The 13,084-nt window shown below is 55.2% G+C and overlaps 1 protein-coding gene and 1 non-coding gene across 34 annotated transcripts in view; one reads left to right on the top strand and one right to left on the bottom strand.

Annotated features, from left to right (window-relative positions):
• The window catches only part of NCOR2 (nuclear receptor corepressor 2), a 236,371-nt gene that overhangs the window by 174,927 nt on the left and 48,360 nt on the right, over nucleotides 1-13,084 (bottom strand). Inside the window, exon 1 of one of the 33 annotated variants that reach the window (XM_069557623.1) lies at nucleotides 10,290-10,768. The exons of 31 other annotated variants lie outside the window; for them this stretch is intronic. The gene's annotated coding sequence lies outside the window, so the exon portion shown is untranslated. Of the gene's footprint in view, nucleotides 1-10,289; nucleotides 10,769-13,084 lie in introns of those variants that run through there. One more of the 33 variants, XM_069557630.1, reaches the window with a different exon arrangement.
• TRNAG-CCC (transfer RNA glycine (anticodon CCC)) lies at nucleotides 11,879-11,951 on the top strand. Its single transcript has one exon. It is a non-coding gene; the product is annotated as a tRNA-Gly (tRNA).

Raw genomic sequence — 13,084 nt, 5'->3', positions numbered from 1 at the left:
CTGGAGCTTCTCTAGTGGTCCAATGGTTAAGAAGTCACCTGCCAGTCATTGGACACAGGTTTGATCCCTGGTCCGGCATGATTTCAAATGCCACGGAGCAACTAAGCCCTGTGAGCCACAACTACTGAGCCTGTGCTCCACAGCAAGAGAACCCACAGCAATGAGAACCCCACGCACCACAACTAGAGAGTAGCCCCACTCGCTGCAACTAGAGGAAGCCCTCATGGCAACAAAGACCCAGCGCAGCCAAAAAAAATTAATTTTTAAAAAAGGGAGAGAGAAGAAATTCTGATTTTGAGACATCCCTCAATTTGAAATTTTTATTTAAAAAACACTGGACTAAAAACCCAATGCAATAAATCAGCCTGACATCCAAATATAGCCCATGAGCTACCAGGATATGACCTGTGGCTTCTGACATGTGGTCAGCTGGGAGCCACAAGAGAGGGCCTGGCAAAGTCTGGGGAGCTTGAAAGAGGAGGGGGGCCCAGGGGGCCCCTAATTACAACAGGGAGTGAGAGGGACAGAGGCCACTTACCCACCAGCAACACCATTGCAGCCCCAACAGGACACACACTGAATGTGAGAGGAAGACGGGCTCACCTCCAACCCATGGAGCTGTTTATGGCAAGCTACATGCCAGTGTTCTTGAGGTCCCTCTGGTACCCTCAGTCCTGGCCTTGGGGTAGGCTGACCCCGCCTCTCAGGTCTGGCCAGTCAGCACCAGTTGAGGCAGCACTTGGTGCAGTGATTGGTTTGGGTGGGGCTTTCAACTCTGAGCTGATAAATCTCATTCCCAGGACTTTAGCTGGGATATCAGGAACAACATGCTTACCTTCCACTGGGGCTACTGAGCTGGGATGAGTCTGTGCTACCACGGACTGGACACGAAAAGCACTTTATCACCTGAGCACCTGGATCCAACAGTTCCTGAAGCTTACCCCAAGCCTTCTGTGTTAAATACAGGAGGAGCAGAAAAGTCTGCCAATTGCAACCAAGAGACTTACGATAGCAACACCCTAAAACCCAACTTCCAAACATCATGAAATCTCCCAGGAATCAGATTTCCTCCACCCTCTGGTCCCCTCACCTGTACAGGTAGTGAAAGTGAAAAGTGAAAGTGTTAGTTGCTCAGTTGTGTCTGACTCTTTGCGACCCCATGGACAATAGCCGCCAGGCTCCTCTGTCCATGGGATTATCCGGGCAAGAATATTGCAGTGGGTAGCCATTCCCTTCTCCAGGGGATCTTTCCAACCCAGGGATCAAACCCACGGCCCCAAGGCTCCTGCATTGCAGGCAGATTCTTTACCACTGAGCCACCAGGGAAGCTGCCACACACAGGTTGGGAGAGGTATAAAAACAGCCAGAAGGAGAGAAGAGAACTGAGATGGAGCCTGGGACAGACTCAGTGTGGAAGGGGCCAGGCAGGAGCCTGGGATCCGTTTGCCCTGTTTCTCACCCGACAGAAGTGGTGTCTCCCAGCCCAGCCTGAGCCATCAGTGGTTCTAATGGGGATACAGCAGACAGTGGCTTTGCAGATAAAGGTGCCTCTCCTGGCTGACTCAGATCTGGGTCATTCCCCAACCACAAGCACACCCCACCCACACTGCCCCAGGCAGTAAATACAGCCCCCAGCCTTGGTTTCTGGAGTAACATCACAAGTGCACTTTCTCTCTCTCTCTGAACATCTGCTACCCTGAACTAAACATGCTGATAAACAGAGGCCGGCTTAAGGAGGTCCTGGCAGACCTGCGGGGGCCAGAAGGCAGGCATTGTCTGCAGCCAGGAGGCTAAGGGGGCTCTGCCCACCCATGGGTGCACCCTGGGTCCCAGTCACACCGGGGCCTCAGTTTCCTGGGCTGTAAAACGGGCAGCTGCTGCTGGCTGGGAAGGTGGCCAAGACTTGAACCAGCAGATGGAGATCCTGGCCCCACCCTCCCTCCACTTCTCCCACCATCCCTCCTTCCCTCCTCAGCCTCCATGTGACCATTTCACAGACTGAGCACCTGACAGCAAAGAAGCCTGTCTGTCCAAGGCCCCCAGGTAGGCATGGGGCAGCGGAAAGACCAACAAACACAACTTTGGCTTCCAGGTTCTAAGCAGTCACTGTATTAGATCCAAAAGTGAGTGTCTTGCACTCACGATCCCAGCTAGTCCCTAACACGGTGTTGGCATCAGTTCACTGAATCATCCCAACATCACTGGGGGCAAGACTTGAGGCACAGAGAGGCTAAGTAACTTGCCTGAGATCACACAGCCTGGATGCAAAGCTCTCTCCAGCATTCAACTCTTATCCACTGTGTCATCACCAGAGTACCCCTGTCTTTCTTCCTGGACTAGAGGAGACCCATCCCCCCAACCACGCTCCAGGTCTCACACCCAACATCACTGCTCATGGGTTCAGGCCAAGTTTTGCCAGCTGGAGGCGCCCACGGATCTCTGGAGAAGGGCTACCCATTTTCAAGTCTACCCAGTCAGCCCCCAAAGCTTGCTGCAAAGCCCTGACCCCAAGCCCTGGAAGGAGAAGGCAGGCAACTTCCTGGCCCCCAGCCCAGCCACCGGCCCTCCTCCTTCCCTCCTCAGGGCCTGGAATCCTCCTTCGCAAAGTCCTGCTGCCTTATTTCCCACCCCCCACAAACCCAAACGTAAGATCCATGAAAGCAGGAGCCACCTCTGCTTTGTCTATCACTGAGTCCCAGCACGTCACACACAGCAGGCAATCTATAAATGCTTGTTAAATCCACAAATTTTCTAAGAGCAGAATTCTAGGCTCTGAGCTGAAGATCAAAGACCACTTTGCAAACACAGAAACTGAGGCCAAGACGGTGTCTACTTAAAGCCAGATTTCAGGATGTTATCTACACTGGGCCAGCGTGTCCCAGAAACGTCCACAAACACACTGCCCGCTCCACTGTCAAGGTGGCCCAGGACTCTGATCCCTCCCTCCCAGAAGCCACGGTGCCAGCCCATCCATTAGCTATGACTGAGTCTCCAAAGGCTCTCACCACCACCAAGGGACTGTGTGATTTTCCCCAGGTAGCCTGTCCTCTCTGAGCCTTGGTGTCTCCATTCATCAAGGGCACCTGACAAATGAGGCAGCTTCCCAGGGAACGGTGACAATCCGAGTGCTGGTGAGCTGCCAAGCATATGGGGAATGGGCATTCTGGGCTTGGGATGGGGTCTGGTGTGGAACCAGGGGGCCCCTTCCTTAGAGATGGGAGAGGTTAGAAGCAGGCGATGGTCGGGTTCAAGAATTTGTGGATTTACGGACTTGTCAGGGGATCTAGTGGTTAAGAATCCACCTTCCAAAGCAGGGCTTGTGGGTTCGATCCCTGGTTGAGGAACTAAGATCTCACATGCCGAAGAGGAACTACGCCTGTGAGCTGCAACTATTGAGTCCCGCACACTCTGAGGCCCACAAACCACAACTAGGGAGAAGTATGTGCTGCAGCTAAGACTTAACACAGCCAAATAAACAAACACTTAAGTTTTAAAAAAACTTCTCTCCTGAGTCGGGAAGATCCCCTGGAGAAGGAAATGGGGCAACCCACTCCAGTATTCTTGCCTGGAGAATTCCATGGACAGAGGAGCCTGGTGGGCTATAGTCCAGGGGGTCGCAAAGAATCGGACTGAGCAATCAAGCATTAAAAAAAAAAAAAAAAGATTTGTGTTCTGGGTGAGGGAAGTGGGTTCCAGACTCTTCATATGGGGCTCCTCACACCACTGGGCACTCAATTACCCTAGATGGTCCTGGGCCCTCAGGCTTGGGTGGGAAAAGACATCACACAGACCCCTCCCACAGATTGCTTCCCCCAACCTCCAAAGATTGGTGGCAGGGGCGGGGTTGTTACCGGCTATGTTAGTTTCCCCAGATCCACCGTAAACAAATAATCAGGATCCAGGTGGCTTAAAACAATAGGAATTTATTCTCTAACTGCTCTGGAAGTCAGAAGTCGGAGATTTAGGCATCTGCAAGGCCACGCCCTCTGAGGGCTGAAGGGGAGGATCCTTTCTGCACTCTTTCAGCTCCTGGAGGCTCCAGGTGTCCCTTGGCTTGTGGCCACATCCCTCGGGTTTCTGCCCATCTTCACTGTGGCCATCCCTCTGTGTGTCTTCCTCCTCTTTCTGTCTCTCAGAAGGAAACCAGTCTGAACTTAGGGCTCACCCAGATAACCCAGGATCACCTCATCTCAAGACACATCTTCAAAGCAGGTCACGTTTAGACACAAGCACATGCATTTGGGGGGCTATCATTCACCCGACTACACCGGCCTCGGCTCTTTTTCTGATCGCCCGTCTACTGAGCGCTCACTCCCGCTTGGCCCCATGGACAAGGCCCAGCACAATCCCCATGAAGCAGATGAGCAAACTGAGGAGCCACACGCCCAGAGTTTGAATCTGGGCACAAGGGCCTACCTCCCACTTAGAGGAAGCACAAGACTCTCACACCCACGCCTCCAGGAGAAGGCCCACGGGTGATGACTCACCCCTCACCCCCCGCTGCACAGGCCAAGAAGGGGCGGGGTGGGGGGCAGGGGCGGGGAGGGGGAGGGGGAGGGGAGGACACAAACCTCAGAGTCTCAGTTTGCTCCTGTGTCAAATGGGAGCAAATCCCACCTGCTAAAGGATGAAAGAGGATCCTGGAAGGAGAGCCTCTGCCCCCTGAAAATTACCAACCCCCTTATTCCCAGCCCTGGCCAGGCCCACACAGCTGCCCACCCAGCCTCCCACTCTGCGCAGAAAGGGCCCATTATGACATCACAGGCCTGGAATTATGTTATTAGCCTGGGAAGGAGGCAGGACCCAGGGACAAAGGGCTCATTGTCATGCAAATCCATGACTGGGGTTGGGGGGTGCGCAGGGACAGCCCCTCCTGCCTCCCAGCTTCAGAGCTATGCTGACAAACCAACTCCCTGCCTTCTAGAAGCATATGGGCATTTCCCATCCTCAGATCTGGTTCCAACGAGGCTCTCAGACTGGGAAGTGGGCCCTTCCCCAGGTCGGAGCCAGATTCCCAGAAAATAGCACCTGCTCTGAGGAAGGTCGCCAACAGAACCCGGGTCCAGAGCCTGTCTTCCCTACAGCTGTGCCACTGTCCTCTGAGACACGGACACCAAAGGGCCTCCTGAGGATGAAATAAGATCATCCGCTTAAAGAGCTGAGCAGCGCCCGGAGGCACGGAAACAGCCGCATAGGAAATGCCACTACCTATTAGTCATGCCTCTCTCGCAGTAAGGTGCCTGCAGCTGTGTGTCTTTGGGCAAGCTGCTTACCCTCTCTGTGCTTCATCTGGAGAGGCTTGTGGGCAGAACCTGATACACGAAGGTGTGCAGAATGCTAACTCCACAGTGTCAGTCCTCAACACACAAAGCAGATGCTGTCAGCACGCTGCTCCCACAACCTGAACCCCTTGGGGGGAGGGGGGCACTTTCCTTGCTCACCAGCCCCACCTCCTTCACTATCCAGGAGGTGCAGACTTTCTGGGGATGCTTGGCAGGTTCTATCAAGGCATTCTTGAGTAAACATACAATAACTGTTTTTTCCAAAGACTCTAGCTTTCCAAGAATACCCCCCCCACCCCAGTTCATCTCAACCCTTGGGAGCAGTCGCTCTGGGGTGCAAGGAGGTGAGTTTACCATGAATTCCAGCTCGAGGGACCTAGGTCTCCCTAGCCAGAGCGCTTGCAGGTGTGCACATCTATCCGCGTGGACCTTGAGGGGACAGACCCAGGTCCACAGTTTGTGGGCAACACCGAATCAGGCACAATAGTTTTCTAAGTGTAAGTCACTCAGTTGTGTCTGACTCTTTGCAACACCATGGATTATACAGTCCATGGAATTCTCCAGGCCAGAATACTGGAGCGGGTAGCCTATCCCTTCTCCAGTGGATCTTCCCAACCAGGGTCTCCTGCATTGCAGGCAGATTCTTTACCAACTGAGCTAACAGGGAAGCCTATAGTGAAGTCGCTCAGTCATGTCCGACTCTGTGACCCCGTGGACCGTAGCCCACCAGGCTCCTCCGTCCATGGGATTTCCCAGGCAAGAATACTGGAATGGGTTGCCATTTCCTTCTCCAGGAGATCTTCCCAACCCAGGGGTCAAACCCGGGTCTCCTTAATGCTGACCTACCAGGGAAGTTTTCTAAGATCGCTTACTATGTGCCCAGCGCCAGCGACGCAGTGATGACCGAGATGAACAAAATTCCACATGGAGAGGCTGGGGGGACATGGCATACAGTAAATTGCACGTGATGAGAGCCGCAAGCTAACAGAAGTGAAGATGGAGAGGTGGAGGCCTGTCTTAGGATGTGACATTTGAGCAGAGGCTCAGTGAGGGGAGGGTGTGAAGATCTCAGAGAAGGGCATCCCAGGAAGAGCACAGCAGGTAGAAAGGTCCCAAGGCACAACCCTGATTGGAGCTTCTGAGAAACAGCCAAGAGCCTTCTGCAGTTGGAATGTCCCTAAGCCCCCACCCAACTCCCTGACCCTCCCGGCTCTGTCCGGCAAAGCCAGAACCCGAGACCCTGAGATGTGATCAATATCCCCTCCCTCGAGACACAAGCCTGCATCACTCCATCATGACTGTCATCATCACTCCCTCTCAGCAGCTCAGACTCCCACCTGTTCCAGCCTGGGATGCTCTGAAACTCTCCCGAATCCTGAGGCACAAAACCTGCCCTGCCTGGACCTCTTGAGATGCCCAAGGGCCCATGCTCACTTACTAACCAGCTGTATGGGGCACAACCTTCTGATGACCTTTCCCAGGAGCCCTGGAGAAATGCCTACCCACAGATCAGCTTTCTCATGCTAAGTGCCAACAAAGGTAACCCAGCTCACTCTAGGGTGGGCTGTGTGTGTGTGTGTGTGTGTGTGCGCACGCGGTTAGTTGTGTCCAAATCTTTTGTGACCCCATGGACTGTAGCCCGCCAGGCTCCTCTGTCCATGGAATTCCCAGTCAAGACATCCGTGGGTTGTCATTTCCTCCTCCAGGGGATCTTCCCGACCCAGGGATCAAACCCACATCTCCTGCACTGGCAGGCAGGCTGTTTACCACTGGCGCCACTCGGAAAGGGTGAACTAGTTACACCCCAAAGGCTTTCTCACCACTGCTAGAGGCAGGAAGGAGCCTGAGGGAAACCAGTAGCTGCCGCAGGGACCAGCAGGAGGTAAAGGCTGCACCCAGCAGACAGAGCAAGGGGGTCAAAGTGCTTGGAGAGGAGGCCGAGGTCAGGAGCGAGCCCACAGACAGAACTAAGACCCAGCCCCACCCTTGGGGTTGCAAAGAGAGACCTCAGAGGATGTGGCTGAGAGGTGCGAGCTCTGGGTGGGCCCCAGAAGTGAGCAAAGGGGCCCAGAGTCGAGGCTTCCTAGTTTTCACAGGTCATGATCCCAGCCCCTTGTCCGGCTGACAGGTGAGGAGAGGAGGAGGGGACCGAGGCTCAGAGAGGGCAAGCAATCTCCCCAGGGTCACCCAGCGGAAAGAAACTCCACACGCAGGCTCTGGCTTGGGGTTTGAGTCCTAGCTCCAGTCCTTACAAACTGTGTGCCCTTGCGGGGGGCGGAGGGGGACACACAGCCAAGCCTCAGTTTAACTCCTCTTAGAAGTGGGGCTCACGCAGCACCCTCCCTTCCTGCGGCTGATTCGGATATGAAATTAGACAGCACAGGGCAAACTGCAGCCATCCCATCAGAGTGATAAGAGTATCAGTGACAACACCCCTCACCCCACAACGTGTGCCAGCAGCTTCCTGAACACTTAGCATGGACCAAGGCATCTAATCTTCACGCGAGCCTGACGAGTACCCGACACTACCCGCCTTTCACAAATGAGGGGGTTGAGGGAGCCGGGTTAAGCCACCTGGTGTAATTCACACGGCTACCAAGGGGCACAAGCGGATCGAACCCAGGACAGCCAGTATTCCGAGTCTGTGCTCTCTTTCCTTTTAAGATCACTGTGAAGAGCCAACCCATTAGAAAAGACCCTGATGCTGGGAAAATCAAAGGCAAAGGAGAAGGGGGCAGAGAGGGTGAGAGTTAGATAGCATCACCGACTCGATGGACATGAGTTTGAGCAAACTCCCAGAGATAGTGAAGGACAGACGAGCTTGGTACGCTGCACACCATGGGGTCACAAAGAGTCAGACACGACTTAGCGACTGAACTAGGTTCATGTGCAGCTGTAATAGCTGGACTGTGTGGGCCCTTCAGCCAGCTTCCTCTAATGGCATCGTCCTTATAATACCTGCAACCTGGAAACTGACACTGATGCCACTAATCTTACTCAGATCTCGGGGGTTTACACGCACTCACTTTGTGTGTGTGTGTGTGTGTGTAGATTTATGCACTTTTATCTCAGTGTAGATTCCTGTGGCCACCGCTATTGATGCAAGACAGTTCTACCACAAGGGTCTCTTGTGCGACCTCTGGTCTGAACCACCAAACGTGACTGTCTTTCTCAGTGGATAGGGGATCGAGTCACTGAGACCCTCAGGGCAGGACAGGGCAGGGACAGTACAGCTCCGTGGCTGACCCACGTGACTACCAAGGCCTTATGGGCAGCAAGGAGACATTCATGGGGTCCCCTGCTGCACCGGCCTTTCCTGAGGTCCCCAGGAGAGGCCTGAGGACAGTCGGACAGCGGGCAGCTGGCAAGGGCAGCCTGGACACCCAGGGAAGTCCCTGCTGGCTCCCGCTGGCCCCAGAGGAGAAGGCCAGAGCCAGCCACCGGCCCAGCATCCGGTGTCACTTACAAACACAGGACAGTTGCCACCCTCGGCAGGAGAGCCAGCCGTGTGTGCCCAGCCCCCAGGCCACACCAATCGCTGTTGGGGTGCGTGGCCCAGTCTTGGTGGGGGATGGCGCAGAAACAGGCATACATGGGGTGTGGGGGGTACCCAGGGACCCAAGCCCAGGTCCAAATGCAGACTGAGCCTGGGGCTGGGGTGGACCCTTCTTAACTCGCTGGGGTTTCACGTCTATAAATGGGAGGGCTCTCAACAGGGAAAAGACAAGCCAATGGAGTCCAAGATGTATTAATAACTAACTTAAATGCAACCTTGTGTCTACACTTACAGACTCTCTCCACATCAGCCCACTCGAGGCCCCTGCAGGTGTGTCTCTGTTTTCCCCAAAGTACTTCTGTGGGCAGCTCTCCCTGGATGGACATGAGAACCGAGGCTCTGGGGGGTTCCATGACCTGCCCAAGATCACCCTGTCCGTGAGAGGTGGGGCAGGAACCATTCATTAGCCCCCTTAAAGCCATTCAACAACTTAGGGATGGAGACAGATGGAATGTCCATTTGCAGATAGGAAACTGAGGCTCAGAGCTGTGAAGTGACTGGTCCAAAGGTCACACAGCTGGGATATGAACCCAGGCAGTCTGGCAACAGAGCAAAGCAGCTACCTCATCCTCACGGCCCTGTCATGGTCCCATTTGACAGGCAAAGAAACTGAGGCTCACAGTGGGAGGCCCAGCATAAAAAGGGACGGAGCCAGGATTCAAACCCAGGTCCGCGGCCACCGAGCCCCACAGTCTGGAAACTCAGCCCTCCCTGGCCTGTGCTCACACGCCCCATGAGATGGCCCACTGCCTCCCAACAGCCCCGGCGCACCCAGACCTCAGGACAAATCGCTCCCTCATCCCCTTCACTTGCAACTGAAGGCTCCTTGTGAGCTCAGGAAGCCCTTCCAACTTTCCAGTGTTTATCCCAGGTCCTCTCTGCCAGGTCCCTGGGCAAGCCTGGGCTGGTGGCGCTGATTTCAAACCAGACACGGGCACCCAGCCAAGCGCCACCGCGGTGGGAGCCGGGCGCCAGGGCGGCCAAGGCACTGCCTGCACCCGGCCCCCTCCCCTGCTCCGTGGCCACCGAGGCGCCCACCCCTGGGGCCAGCACCGATGAATGGATGCCGCATCCCTGGTCTTGCCTGCTTCCCTGCAGGGACGAGGTGCAGGGACTCCAGAAAGCAGCACCCCCACCCCCCACCCCATGCATCCACTCCAGGGGGCCAGCCTGTCCTTCCTTCTGGGGCACCTGCCCATCCAGCACCCATTCTGGGGCTTCAGCCACTCTGATAAGACACTGGGGGCCACTACCTCCTGGCCATTGCCAGCCTCCCCAGACAAACCCATGGAGCCAGAATGCGAAACCATCAGCCCCCATACGGGGTCCCCATCCCACGTCCAGGTCCTACGATCTGTGGCGCCCAGTCTCTCTGCCCACCCTTCCTCGGCCAGGTGACCGGGCCACGCCGCATCTCCCTGCCCACCACCGAGCCTGGAAACTTCTCTTACCCGAGCACATGACCAGCCTCTCGCTCACGTCAGCTCCAAACACAACTTGAAGTAACTCTCCCACAAAAACAAAAAAAAAAAGAAAAGAAAAAGAAAGAAGTAGAAGGTGCCAGCAAGTGGGTCAGCGGAGTCCACACACACAGACCGGGCTGCTGGCTTCCAGAGGACACACGGCATCCAACCTCAAACCCATCCTTCCTCCGGGGCTGACCCGGGAAGAGGGGCGACCCCACCGAGCAGCCGCGCTTGCCTTCCAGCGAGACCGCGGGCTCCCACCCCAGCTCGGGGACGGGGTGGGGGGGGCCTGCAGCCGACCCGGCCCCCCAGGCTCCCGGCCCAATGCCTCCCTTAGATGGAGCGAGCAGAGGGCCACCCCTCAGGAACAACCCACGGGGCCACCCGACCCACAGCAGGGTGAAAATACGGTGTTGGGCCACAGTCTCCCTGCTTGCCTCCTGCCACTCCGGGCCTATAAACACAGGGAATTACATAAGTCCACTCCTCTTGTTGGGAAGCCAAAAGTACGCGAGCTTTCTCTCCCAGCCTTGGCAGTAAGTAATAATTCCTCATCGCCATGGTAACCCTGGCGGGCTTCCAGCCGACACTCGGGAGCTGAAACATGGGGAGGCCTTTTTATAGCTCGGTAGAAAAACCTCCTCACTGTTCACCGCTCCCAGGCGAAAGCGAGCTCCCCGCCGGCGTCTCCTCCTCAACCCAGTCTCCCCCGCCGAGCTGGACCATCCACCCAGAGGGCAGCATGGCTGCCCCAACCCGGACCCAGCATGAACCGACGCCTCTACTCCCATCCCTTCTCAGCCCTCCGGTCTCCAGGGTGACATGGCCACTGGGCAGGCTCTGCCTTTAAAATATTTCTGTCCTTGTCATCCCAGGAAAAGCAAACATGACCTCTTCACATTGGCATTCTGAGCCAGGGTCATCACAGCTGACAGGCCCAGAGGGTTAAAAAAGATACAGTCTCACACACACACACACACACACACACACACACACACCAGACACACTTACACGCACGCATGCACACTGGCCAAAATGGGTGACTTGGTGGTCAGCCAGGGGTCTGGATCTTGGCTGCAGCTAGCTGTGTGACTCAGAGAGAAGTCTGAGCTTCTCTGGGTGTCGATTTCCCCTCTGCAGCCGGGCAGCCTCCGCTCGGCTTCCCCAGTGCCCAGAGCAAGAGCGACGAGGTGTCAGGAGAAGATCCAGAGGGATTTCTAGATTTGCTCCCTTGCCCCCAGCAGCCAGGAGTCAGGCCCAATGCTGTCTGCCCGAGATGGCATCCTGAGTGATGCAAAGGGTTCCCTCGGGATACGGATGAAGGAAAAGGCAGCGTAGGCAGGAGGCACAGCAAGGACGAAGGTCTGGAGGCCAGATCGACTTGGGTGCGTCGCAAAAGCAGAGAGGAAACTGATGTGGCCAAGTCCAGTGGGGATCCGGTGACAGAATTAGAAGTCAAGGTCAGGGAGTGGTGGGAGAGGAGTAGGGGAGGGAGAGCATGAGAATTCTGGGCAAATCACCTAACTCGCTGGACTGCAGACACCCCAGAAAGTAATAAGGATGATGAGGGGACTTCCCTGGTGGTCCAATGGCCAAGACTCTGCACTCCCAATGCAGGGGCCCCGGGTTCGATCCCTGGTCAAGGAACTAGACCCCACATGCCACAACTAAAAAAAAAAAGATCCTGCCAACTAAGACTGCTGCTGCTAAGTCGCTTCAGTCGTGTCCGACTCTGTGCGACCCCATAGACGGCAGCCCACCAGGCTCCCCCGTCCCTGGGATTCTCCAGGCAAGAACACTGGAGTGGGTTGCCATTACCTTCTCCAGCCAACTAAGACTAGGCACAAACAAAAAAAATATTTTAATAATGATGACAGTAGTAATAGTAACTCATCCTGGGTCCCAAGCGCTCTGTAAGCATTTCATCAGTTAACCCATCTGTCCTCAGCACAGCACAACAAAAGGCAGGAGCACTCAATATACAAAGAAGGAAACGGGCCCAGAGAGGTTAACTGGCTTGCCCAAGGTCACACAGCTGGGAAGTGGTTGAACTGAGGTTTGAATGGCGCAAATCTGGCTTGCATCCACCAGAGGAGAGCCATAGAGGGTTTGCAGCAGATCAGATTCGCATGTGACCAAGGTTCGTAGCCACTGAACCGGCTGAGGGGCCAGAACAGCCACTAGGAGACCCCCTGAAGAGGCCCACGGGAAGGCCACATGTGTGCTGACTCTCATCAGCTCACCCTTCAGCCTCTCCCAAGAAAACACTCCGGAGGATTATGGAAGCATTCTGAAGATCTGCTTTCTTTTATTGGTGGGGAAACCGAGGCACAGAAAGATGTGAGTGATCGAATGCTGTATTTTTAAACCAAAGATCCCGCCCATCCTCTCTCATCCTGACCATCAGAGGATCTCAAGAGTAAGCCAAACTAGCCCCACCAAACTAGCCCCACCAAATAGGCAGGCGGTGGAGCCCAAAGCAGCCGGGTCAGAAAGCATGGGTTCCTTTTGTTCTTTTCTGTTTGTTTTGGACACAGACCTGCTCCCAGACTTTCTCAGAGGCTGGCCCTGGAATCAGGAGTAACACCCCAAACCCCCACCAGAGGGATTTATGCTTCAGGCAGGTTCAAAGCTGGGCCAGGTCATTCCACGGTCACTTCTTGTTTCTGCCCTACAAGGAGCCAGGGAATGAAATGGTTTGCTGAGTGACTCTGTGAAGATGGGAAATCATCACAGACCAGAAACAGCCCCAGGCAGCCCCCTCGAGATAGAGCCAGCCA

Source organism: Ovis canadensis, chromosome 17, assembly GCF_042477335.2.
Source record: "Ovis canadensis isolate MfBH-ARS-UI-01 breed Bighorn chromosome 17, ARS-UI_OviCan_v2, whole genome shotgun sequence".
Taxonomy (NCBI): Eukaryota; Metazoa; Chordata; class Mammalia; order Artiodactyla; family Bovidae; genus Ovis; species Ovis canadensis.
The sequence above is the reverse complement of the archived record's forward strand: the minus strand, read 5'-3'. Positions and strand labels throughout refer to the sequence as shown.